This window comes from Neomonachus schauinslandi, chromosome 7 (assembly GCF_002201575.2).
Source record: "Neomonachus schauinslandi chromosome 7, ASM220157v2, whole genome shotgun sequence".
In the NCBI taxonomy this organism is placed as follows: Eukaryota; Metazoa; Chordata; class Mammalia; order Carnivora; family Phocidae; genus Neomonachus; species Neomonachus schauinslandi.
Genome location: NC_058409.1, coordinates 22688339 through 22699847, shown reverse-complemented (window position 1 = coordinate 22699847; position 11509 = coordinate 22688339). Strand labels below are relative to the sequence as shown.

Sequence of the window (11509 nt, the reverse complement as noted above, 5' to 3'; positions counted from 1 at the left end):
CAAATAAATAAATAAATCTTAAAAAAAAAGCCAATGCAATTTATCACCTAAAAGAATAGAGAAAAATCATGTGATTAATTCAACAGATATGGAGAAAAGCATTTATAAAATTGAATACCTATTCATGACTAAACAAATGTAAAAATTTCTTATCAAACTACAAATAAAATGGTAATTTTCCTAAATTAATAAGTAGTACTAACATAAAATCTACAGAGAACAACAATGGTGAAATATTAAAAGCTTTCTCTCTGAAAGAGGAAGTGAGATCATGATGCTTTATGATATCACCACTTCCATTAAAAATTGTGCTGGAGGTCCTAAGAAATGATATGAGCTAGAAAAAGTAAAAATTATAAGGGTTTGAAAAGAAGCAGGCATAATTCATAAATTACATATTTTCTATGTGGAAAAACCAAAAGATTTATGATCTGTAATTAATAGGTGAACTCAGCAAGTACACTGGATGCAAGGCTAATATAAAATACTGATTTTTTAAACAATTAGAAAATAAAAATTTAAAAGATACACTATTTTTGTAAAGATACACTATTTATAATAGTATTAAAATTCTTAAATATCTAGGAATAAACTTAACAAAAGATTTACAAAACCTCTGCTGAGAGAATTCAATGAAGACCTAAATAAATAGAATATTATGTATTCTATGTACGTATGACCATGTATTAGAGATCTTAATATCGTAAATATGCCAATTCTGTATAAACTGATCTATAAATTCAATGCAGTTTCAATCAAAAATCCTAGGAGGTAATTTTATATACATTGATAAGAAAATTCTAAGATTTAAATAGAAATGCATAAAACAAAAATAGCCAATAGTTATTTATTTATAATTTTTAAATTTGAGTACAGTTGATACACAATGGTACCAAGTATATAACATAGTGATTCACCATACCTACCATCTGTCACCATACAATGCTATTATAATATCAGTGACTATTCCGTATTCTGTGCTTTTATTCCTGTGACTTACTCATTTCATAACTGGAAGCCTGTATCTCCGACTTCCCTTCACCCATTTTGCCCATCCCCCCACTCCCCTCCTGTCTGGCAACCATCAGTTTGTTCTCTATTCTTATACTTTTGATTCTGCTTTGCTTCTTTGTTTATTCTTTGTTTTGTTTTTTAGATTATACACATGAGTGAAGTCATATGGTATTTGTCTTGCTCAGCCTGGCTTATTTCACTTAGCATTATACTCTCTAGGTCCATCCAACTTGTCCCAAATGGCAAGCTCTCATCCTTTTTTATGGCTGTGTAAGAATAAAAATAGCCAATATTTAAAAGAAAATGCTCTATGTTGAGCATTATTTTAATTTTATATGGCATTATGTTTATATAGTTTTTTTTTTTTTTACAACAATGGTAGGTTTAATTCCTTTCCTAGTGCAGGAACATAGGCATAACTAAAATCTAAAGGAAATGGTTGAAAGCATCCAGAAGTCCTAATCTATGGGTTTACTTATTCAGATTCTGTTAACTCATTTTAGGAATCATACATAGTATAAGCAAAGGAACAAATAAAATATTTAAGGTTTCATAAAACAACCAAGGTCCTTGTGGGCAGTCATAAGTTTGTTTGGATTTTGGCTTTGCCACTTAAGGGCTGCATGACTTGAGCAAGTAATTCAATCCTACACAATCTCATTTCTTAACAATAAACATGAAATTTATTATTCCTCCTTAGGACTGTTGTGAGGTAAAAAGGTAAGATTTTTTAAAACATACAAGATATCCATGTTGACAAATAGAAGATATTCAATGTTACTTACATTTCTTCCCACTTCAGATCAACATACCGACCTTGCTGTAGTTGTTAAAATGAACACTACATCAAAAACTAATGATGTAATGTATGGTGATTAACATAACATAATAATAATAAAAAAATACAGATATGACAATAGGAAATCTGCTGTCATACTTTACATAAAATATTTTCTATTGGTCAATGATATAGATAAATACACAGATAGATATACACACTTGCGTTTACACATATATATTCTGAAAGAATCCACTTTGGAATAAATTACACTTACTTTTTAAATTGCAAAAAAAAAAAAAATCAACTAAATACCAATGCATTCTCCAGGCTGAATGGCAATTAAATCAGTTTCAAGTGGGATGGAAAAAAGTGGGAAAAAAGAAAAGGAGAGGAAAACAAACAAAAAAATTGGTTTCCTTTATTGCAAATTCTGCCAAGGAGTTTTTGAATTTTTAGGGAAAGGGAAATCTGTGTGCTTTAAAATTTTGTCAATTTTGCTTGGGAGTCTGGGTTTGTACGTACATCTTTGGATCTTAGATGCTGAGTTTCATCCTTGAGAGAAAATGAAACCTTGAACCAAAGTGCAAAAGGCTTTTATTTTAGTCACCCATCAATTGATGGTGACTACCTGGAGCAGGTATGGAGAAGATGTATGAGACCAGGTCTGAACTCACCAAAAAAAGAGGGTACATCTGCTATGAGTGTGGGAGGTAGGAATATTGCTGAGAATCTACCCTACCCCCATGGTATAAAGCATTTCAGAGTATGAGAAATCTCTCTCTCTTTTTTAAGATTTTATTTATTTATTTGAGAGAGAACAAGTGAGCAGGAGTGGAGGGAGAGGCAGAGGGAGAGGGAAAAGCAGGTTCCCCGCTGAGCAGAGCGCCCGATGCAGGACTCGATCCCAGGACCCCGAGATTATGATCTGAGCTGAAGGCAGACGCTTAACGACTGAGCCACCCAAGCACCGCGAGAAATCTTTCTACTATAAAAAATGTTTTCAAGCTTCGCCATGATAGGAAGTACTTTGCACGTTCATTAAACACCCAAAGAAATGATAATCAGAAGTCTGAGTTTCTATAACCTATATGCTGTAAGATGTCCTCTATGTAATATTTTTCAAAACTAAGAAAACCTGTGGATTTTTAATGGATCAAGAATAAAGTAAGGCGGTTTAAAAAAAGTGGACAGCACCATTATGTACAAGGGCTTTTTAAATACAATATATGCATGCACTTATTCACTGAACAATATTATGATTTAGGTTTATTTCACAATGAAAGAGTTGGTCTCCTGTGATAGAAAATGGACAGAATGAGGGTTCTAGAGGGGAGGGGGGTGGGGGGATGGGTTAGCCTGGTGATAGGTATTAAAGAGGGCACGTACTGAATGGAGCACTGGGTGTTATACGCAAACAATGCATCATGGAACACTACGCCAAAAACTAACAATGTAATGTATGGTGATTAACATGATAAAATTTAAAAAAAGAAAATGGACAGAATGGACATCACTAGGGGTGTATAATTGATTGCAAAGTATAAGTATCTAAAATTCCTATTTTTCCGGGTGCCTGGGTGGCTCAGTTGGTTAAGCGACTGCCTTCGGCTCAGGTCATGATCGTGGAGTCCCGGGATCCAGTCCCGCGTCGGGCTCCCTGCTCGGCAGGGAGTCTGCTTCTCCCTCTGACCCTCCCCCCTCTCATGTGCTCTCTCTCATTCTCTCTCTTTCAAATAAATAAATAAAATCTTTAAAAAAAATAAAATTCCTATTTTCCTTCTTTTCACCAAACAAATAAATGGCTCCTTCCCATGTAGTCCGAGGCATTCACACCCTGAACGCATTGATACCACAACACCAGACTTTCAGGAAGTTGATGGGGCACATTGTATCAAACCACACAAAATCAGAGCACAGATCAAAAGAGGTCCCAAATGCCAACCTACAGAATCATGCTGTGTTAACACGGTCATCTGCATCTCGACTTGTAAGTTTCAGAAAATAAAGCAAATTAAGTCAGTATGGATAGTCGATCCTTCTTTCAGTACTATGACTTATAAATATCTTGGCTCCATGGTAAAATGACGAATATAACACATTTCTTCATATATCGTAGGAGTTTTCGTGTTAACACGTCAGCACACTTTAGTTATTCAGATGTATCTATGAAATATCCTTTTTCCCTGTTAGTTGGCAATTTGAGGTAGAATTTTTTTTAAACATTCCTCAATATCGTCACTCCTTGCACACCAGCCTGATCTGAACTTAAACAGAAAAGAACACTGCCAAAGCTAATAAACCATGACTATGGAGACGTTAGCCAATGTACATTTCAGTAGTTTATGTTAAGCGTCCACAAATCCTCTGGTTTTGGAGGGTAGGTAGAAATAAGTCCATGTCTTCACTCTTATTATTATTTTTAAAATTATTCTACCCTTTGCCTGCACAACGAGGCCTAGGCAAAGACCTGATAAAATTCCTGATACCTTTATCCAGCTATAATTTCATCTTAACACATCTTATTTTAGTATCAGCTTAGACTGTAATCTCCCTATTTCATTTCCTTGTTGCTGTTTTAAATGCAGCACTGTGCAGTTTCCGGACCTCACTGCAAGACTTCTGATTTTAAGATTATTAGGGAGGAGTTTCTTTTTTTTAGAGTTGTAAATCATATGTAGAGCTAAGACACTTTGGAGTTGAATAAGTTAATGCACCTGAGAACTTCCAGGTATACCAGCTTCCTAACTATATGTAAGGCATTGTTCATGATGCGAAGGATGTACACATAGATATGATACGGTTCCTGCCCTTGGAAGCCTTCTGTATGTCTATCAAATTATATCATTAAATTCAACAATGACTCATTGGGCATTTATTATGAATAGGACATTTTATAAGACTGCATGAGATACTCTGTCTTTGCTCTCAAGATGAATAGGATCTTTTTTTCCCCAACAGTTTGACATTTCTAGTGAAAAAAATATACATAGACTATTACAATTGTTTGTGGATTTTTTTTTCCCCCACTCCGTTTTTTCTTCCAGTTTTATTGAGAAATAACTGACATTCATTACAGTATAAGCTTAGGCATACAGCATCATGGTTTGATTTACCTATATTGTGACTATTTATTTTTTAAGTTATCAAATTTTCTCATTTAAGCCACCTTTTCTGTGTGTGTCTATTTAGAGAGCCTTTTGAAAATGAATTAAAGATCTTTGACTTCTTCAATCTGTTGACAAACTCTTGAGAATGCTGAAGAATCTCCAGATAACCAGTATGTTTTCTCCTAGGAACAAACTTCAGAGCCTCTTCCCAACTACCAGTGTTTTTCAGACATAATAAAATATGCATCATTTGATCTAAGGTGAGATTTTTGGTACCAGTGTCCCACTGTAAATATCTATCTAATGGAAGGCATTCTGTTGCCAGCTTCAGCCGTTTTGCCTTGGCTAGGGATGTGCCTGTCTGCATAGCCTTATCAACGAAAGATCCCACTATATAAATTTTATCATGCTTGAAAGTAGTCATAACATTGGGAGAATCTGCAGTAAATATATAATACTATCCTTTGGGAGTAAATCTACATGAGACTTTTCTGTTGCTGTTAAAAGCAATTTGTCCCATTTTTCTCCGTAACGTTTAATTAACTCTTTATGATAAGCACCATCTATTTTAAGGTTGCAGAAATAAAGATGGAAAGGATCAACATCTCTTCTGTTCCATCCTCCACTTTCTAAAAGTTGGGAAACAGTATTCTGGAGTTCTTTTGGTTTCATATAATTATCATAATCCATGTCAAAAACCAAAGGTTGTCCAAACTGCATGGCCTGAGCACCTTTCCAGCCCATGGCAATGTACACTAATGTACATTCTTGTCTCCTCTTCTCAAACGGAAAGTTTTTTAAGGCAATGACTCTGTGATGCTCCTTTTTTTATATTTCTAATACCAAGTGTAATCCATAGGGATATATATTTAAGGAGACTATATGACTACTGAGGAAAATAGACATGAAATTTTTTTTCAATAAAGTGTGATCAGTGCTATAATAGAGGTATTATCAGGTACCAAAGAAGGATAAAGGACTAATAACTCACCTACAAAGAGTAATAAATGCCAATTGAATAAATGAATAAAAATACTAAAGTGAAGTTGCTTGAAATTTAGGAGGTTAAATTATTACTTTTCATTACACCTTATAAAATAGCTTGAATATTCAAGTGCCATTGCTTTTTGGAGCTAAGATTATCATTTTTATCTGTACTCACTACAATGTCTTAATAGTTGTATTTTGTTTTTCTTCAACCACAACAATGATCATTTGTCCTCAAATCGAAGAAAGCATAAAGTGATCCCATGGAACCAAAGACATGCTCTCTTTCTTTTGAATTGAAACTTGAGGAATTTTGTGCTGGTGGAATTGTCTTAGATAGAAATGTTTTGAGAATTTGAATCAGGCATCAATGGAGCTATCAGAGGGGGCCAATGGAGGGTGGGTTACCCAGTAAATATGTACCGTCTATTATGTGCCAGGCACTCTACTAGACCCTGGTGAAGAACAGAGAGTAATACATTGGTTCTGGCCAGAAGAAGCTCACAATAAACAGACATATGAATGAACAGGGCAAGAACAAACTTCAAATCTGGGCTACCTTTTGGTTTGTTGTCATGCAATCATGCACTCTTTAATGTAAGCTAGTGGTTCGCAAACTGTGGACCCTAAACCAGAAGCATTAGTATCATCAGCAAACTTGTCAAAATGCAAATTTTCAGGCCCCAGGTCAGATTTATTGGTCCTAAATCTGGGGGTGGGCCCCTCAATCTGTGTTTTAACAAGTCCTGTAAATGTTACTGATAATGCACACTCAAGTTTGAGAACCACTCACCTTGCCCAGCTCCTTGCCCTTTTACCCCAGACACCAGTACTACAACCATCACTAAAATCATGTCTTCCTACTCATCATGTAAATTAAGAAACTGGTGACATGGTTATGTACATTAAACATGAGCCCCATAATTTAACACTTATTAGTCACTTAAACACCAATATTTCTTCCCACCAATTTACGGTCTTGGTATAGTTTCTGTGGCAGCCTTTTTCCCCCCTCACTTTCTGTAATGCCAGTCACAGTGCTTCATACCAGGTGAAAATATAAAAGAAAGTGCTTTTAAAATCCTCAGAGATCTCCTGTATATTCTTCGCTTATAAACTTAGCTTTAGTCCAAAGGAATTATGACCATAGTACAAAATTCTGGCTTCCTATAGACTTGTAAATGTCAACATGAAGAGGAGGCAGACATAAAGAGTACAGAGTCAACTAAATATAAGACTATTTTCTCCTCCAAAGTAAGGACTATTTAGAGATGCTATTCTATTTCATAATGAGTAGTGGCGGCAGCACCTGTGATTATTCAAACCAATTTAAAGAAGAAAAGTGGTACTCCGTTACAACTAATCAGACTTCAGTTTATTTTCTGAAGTCTGTTAGGGTGTTTTAAGAAATCGGTGTGCCCAAAAATAGACTCAAAATGGATGAAAGACTTAAATGTGAGACAGGAATCCAATCAAAATCCTAGAGGAGAACACAGGCAGCAACCTCTTCAGCCTCAGCCATAGCAACTTCTTCCTAGACACATTGCCAAAGGCAAGGGAAGCAAGGGCAAAAATGAACTATTGGGACTTCATCAAGATAAAAAGCTTTTGCACAGCAAAGGAAACAGTCAACAAAACCAAAAGACAACCGAAAGAATGGGAGAAGATATTTGCAAATGACATATCAGATAAAGGGTTAGTATCTAAAATCTATAAAGAACTTCTCAAACTCAATACCCAGAGAACAAATAATCCAATCAAGAAATGGGCAGAAGACATGAACAGACATTTTTCCAAAGATGATATCCAAATGGCCAACAGACACATGAAAAAGTGCTCAACATCGCTCGGCATCAGGGAAATCCAAATCAAAACCTCAATGAGATACCACCTCACACCAGTCAGAACGGCTAAAATTAACAAGTCAGGAAACGACAGATGTTGGCGAGGATGCGGAGAAAGGGAAACCCTCCTCCACTGTTGGTGGGAATGCAAGCTGGTGCAGCCACTCTGGAAAACAGTATGGAGGTTCCTCAAAAAGTTGAAAATAGAGCTACCATATGATCCAGCAATTGCACTACTGGGTATTTACCCCAAAGATACAAATGTAGTGATCTGAAGGGGTACATGCACCCCAATGTTCATAGCAGCAATGTCCATAATAGCCAAACTATGGAAAGAGCCAAGATGTCCATCGACAGATGAATGGGTAAAGAAGAGGTGGTATATATATACAATGGAATATTATGCAGCCATCAAAAAAAACAAAATCTTGCCATTTGCAACGATGTGCCTGAAACTAGAGGGTATGATGCTAAGCAAAATAAGTCAGTCAGAGAAAGACATGTATCATATGATCTCACTGATATGAGGAATTCTTAATCTCAGGAAATAAACTGAGGGTTGCTAGAGTGGTGGTGGGGGGTGGGAGGGATGGAGTGGCTGGGTGATAGACATTGGGGAGGGTATGTTCTATGGTGAGTGCTGTGAATTGTGTAAGACTGTTGAATCACAGACCTGTACCTCTGAAACAAATAATACATTATATGTTAAAAAAAAAAAAAAAGAAGAAGAAGAAGATAGCAAGAAGGGAAAAATGAAGGGGGGGGAAATTGGAGGGGGGAGATGAACCATGAGAGACTATGGACTCTGAAAAACAAACTGAAGGTTCTAGAGGGGACGGCGGTGGGGGGATGGGTTAGCCTGGTGATGGGTATTAAGGAGGGCACGTACTGAATGGAGCACTGGCTATTATATGCAAAAAATGAAACATGGAACACTACATCAAAAATAAAAAAAAATTAAAAAAAAGAAAGAAATGGGTGTGCCCACTGTCATTAGATCCACCTCACATGTCTGTCTAGCATAAATACCTGTCTTAGAGGAGAAGCAAGAGGCACGATAGAAACCTCTGTGATTTCTCAGCTACAGTCTTATTGGTGAAACTAATAAGATAACATCCTCTCTGAATTCCTTTGAGGAAGAAGTGAAAAAAAAATGCTGGACATACATTAAACAGGAGATGCCCCCATGGAACTTCATCAATTCTACCCAGGAGTTCAGAGGTGAATAGAAAGGTAGAGAACCTGGGATTGGAGATTTTGCCTTTTCTCTAGTCTCCTTCCTTGATATTAATTCATCAGCCATATGGAACTCTCAGCCAGGAAGGCATGAACACAATAAACTAGCCTAAATAGGAATTTTACTCTACAAATACATGTAAGTAAGCAAAATTTAAACACAAAGTTTATTACAACACCTCTACTTAGGAATTCTTTATATTTTGGGTGATTTTGTAGCCTTTCCTAACTTCCTATCTTGTGTGACTTAACTATTATTATCCCTCTACATCCAGTCCAAGAATTAAACATTTTGTAGGATACACGTGTGGCAGAGTTTGTTGGCTCCTCAATAGACCACCCTTCTTCCCTATGAACAGGACCTCTAGCTAAAAAGTAGTCTGAGCAGAAGGGGTCCCCAACCACAGTTCATGCGGATGAATCATAACTGGTCTATGTAAGTCATGGAGGTTTCATTTGATTTGCCAGTAATTGCTTTGGACTCAGCACAAGAAATGGATTCAGTCCATTTCTGACTAATGACATTCAAGAGAGAGTTTGAGGAAGAGCTTCCTTTCTGAGAAGAGAAAGAGCTGTCTTCTTTGTTAGGATACTGATGTGAGGGTATCTCCATGAGATGACAAGGGTAAGAACTAAAGGAAACAGCTGAGGATAGAAGAATGGAAGGATAACAAGACCCTGGGGGTTTTGGTCGTATCTTTAAGCTGTTGAACCAATATCTTCGACTACCCACACTCGACTTCTTGCTTGGGGAACAAAACAAACCCCTGTTTGTTGAAGACATCATTGGTTAGGTTTCCAGTTATATGCAGCTTAACATGTTTCTGACAGTATGAAGTATATATTTCAAAATTATTTCCAGGCTGACTTCATTTGAAGTCCAAAAGCAATAGCCACATTGCCAGGGTATATGCCCTATGGAACTGGGCAACATCTTTCCACTAATCAGAGAAAGTGAAGTGTGAGCCTTCTCTTAGAATCCAAAAATAGGGTTCTAGGTAGTTTTTGCCATAAGTATCTTTGCCACAAGGATTTTTGCCTCATACGTTTTCACTGTATAACTAAATGGTCATAAGATGGTTTTTCTGTAGAAAAAGGTACTTGATGTGAAAATTATGGCAAAAATGGTTCCATTTTAAAAGAATGTGGATATTCATTAATCATGAGGTAAAAACTAATTTCCATTTCACTCAGTCCCCCAATGAGGATTTTCAAACTTTTCAACATGGTAAACTCACACATCACTGCAGAGGTTTGTATTCATTTCATTCTACAACTTTAGAAATTGTCTTAAGTTTGTCTTCCAGCTCTTCAGTAATTTAATTTCTAAGATCTTCTTTCTCTTTGTTTTTATCTCTTTCTTTCTTTTTCTTTTTTTTTTTCGCCTTGGTTCTTCCCAGATCTAAAGTGTTTTAAAAGTTATTTTCTCTCTGTTCATTAAAGCATTCTTGTTTCTCCCATGGTGAGATTTTAAACTCAGAGAGTTGGTGCTCCTTCTCCTCTTTTGTTAATGACCTTGGGTATATATTTTTATTTAAGAATGAGTGACTAAAGTCCAAGAATAGCTAGAACAGGTTTCTTCTGCTGCTTACTAAGGTATTTTTTATTCTCCATTGGTCGTTCCCTACGAGAATTATAACAAGTTCAAAGCATGTAAGTGTCCACTAGAAGGTTGAATTTAGAGTTTTAGCTGTCAGAGGGCAGGCCCTTCAAAAGCCTGAAGGAAGAGGTCTTTATTCTGGAGCATCTACACTAAGTGCTAGAAGCCTAAGCTCTCTACAGGAAGTTCCTTCCACTTCTTTAGAGCACAATTCTCTCCTTTTTTGCTTTAGGGTAAACACTGTGTTCCAGTCACTCTGCATGTGGAGACTGGGGAGGAACGGGGCAAAGACATTCGAATTTATCCCACACAAACACACACGTTGTGTTAATCCCGCGGCTCACTTTTGCCTCTTGAGCTTCCACTGCTTCTGACCCCAGAATCTGCCCAGATTCCACCTTGTACATTGACTCCTGTTCCTTCCAGCTCTTCAGCGTGTACTCCGGGCTATGATTCCACCACTAATTTTTATCAGTCCACAGCAACCTCCATTCACTTTCCATCTCCCAGAACTTTGCTGAAATCCCTGTGTCTGGAACATTCCCTTCCATTTCTCTTCACTATACTGAGTTTACTCTTCCTTTTACTTCTAACTTCTCTTTTAGTGGGGCCTCAGGCAAGATAGAAGGTATACCTATTATCAGCCCACAATTTCTCCCATAATTCTCTTATTTTAAGTGTCATTCATTTCTCCTATCTTCTTACTTTACTTTCTTACTGGCAGTTCCCTCCAGATGCCCTGCTTCAACCCTGATCTATAGGGTTCCTCTGTCTTCTTCCTTCTGCTCTATTCTCCTGCTTCTTTATTACAGAAGCTCAAAATAATCACTTTTGCAATATTACGGTTTTTTTTCTGAGGGTGGGAGGAAATATTCAGAGGAAGAAACTGAGAATGAAGCATTAAAGCCAGAGTACTCTTTAGCCATCAGGGAAAAGACAA

At 36.7% G+C, this 11509-nt stretch overlaps 1 pseudogene; it reads right to left on the bottom strand.

The window, feature by feature from the left end:
- Positions 1-4945: 4945 nt before the first annotated feature.
- On the bottom strand, positions 4946-10976 carry LOC110591196 (annotated as a pseudogene).
- Positions 10977-11509: the final 533 nt, after the last annotated feature.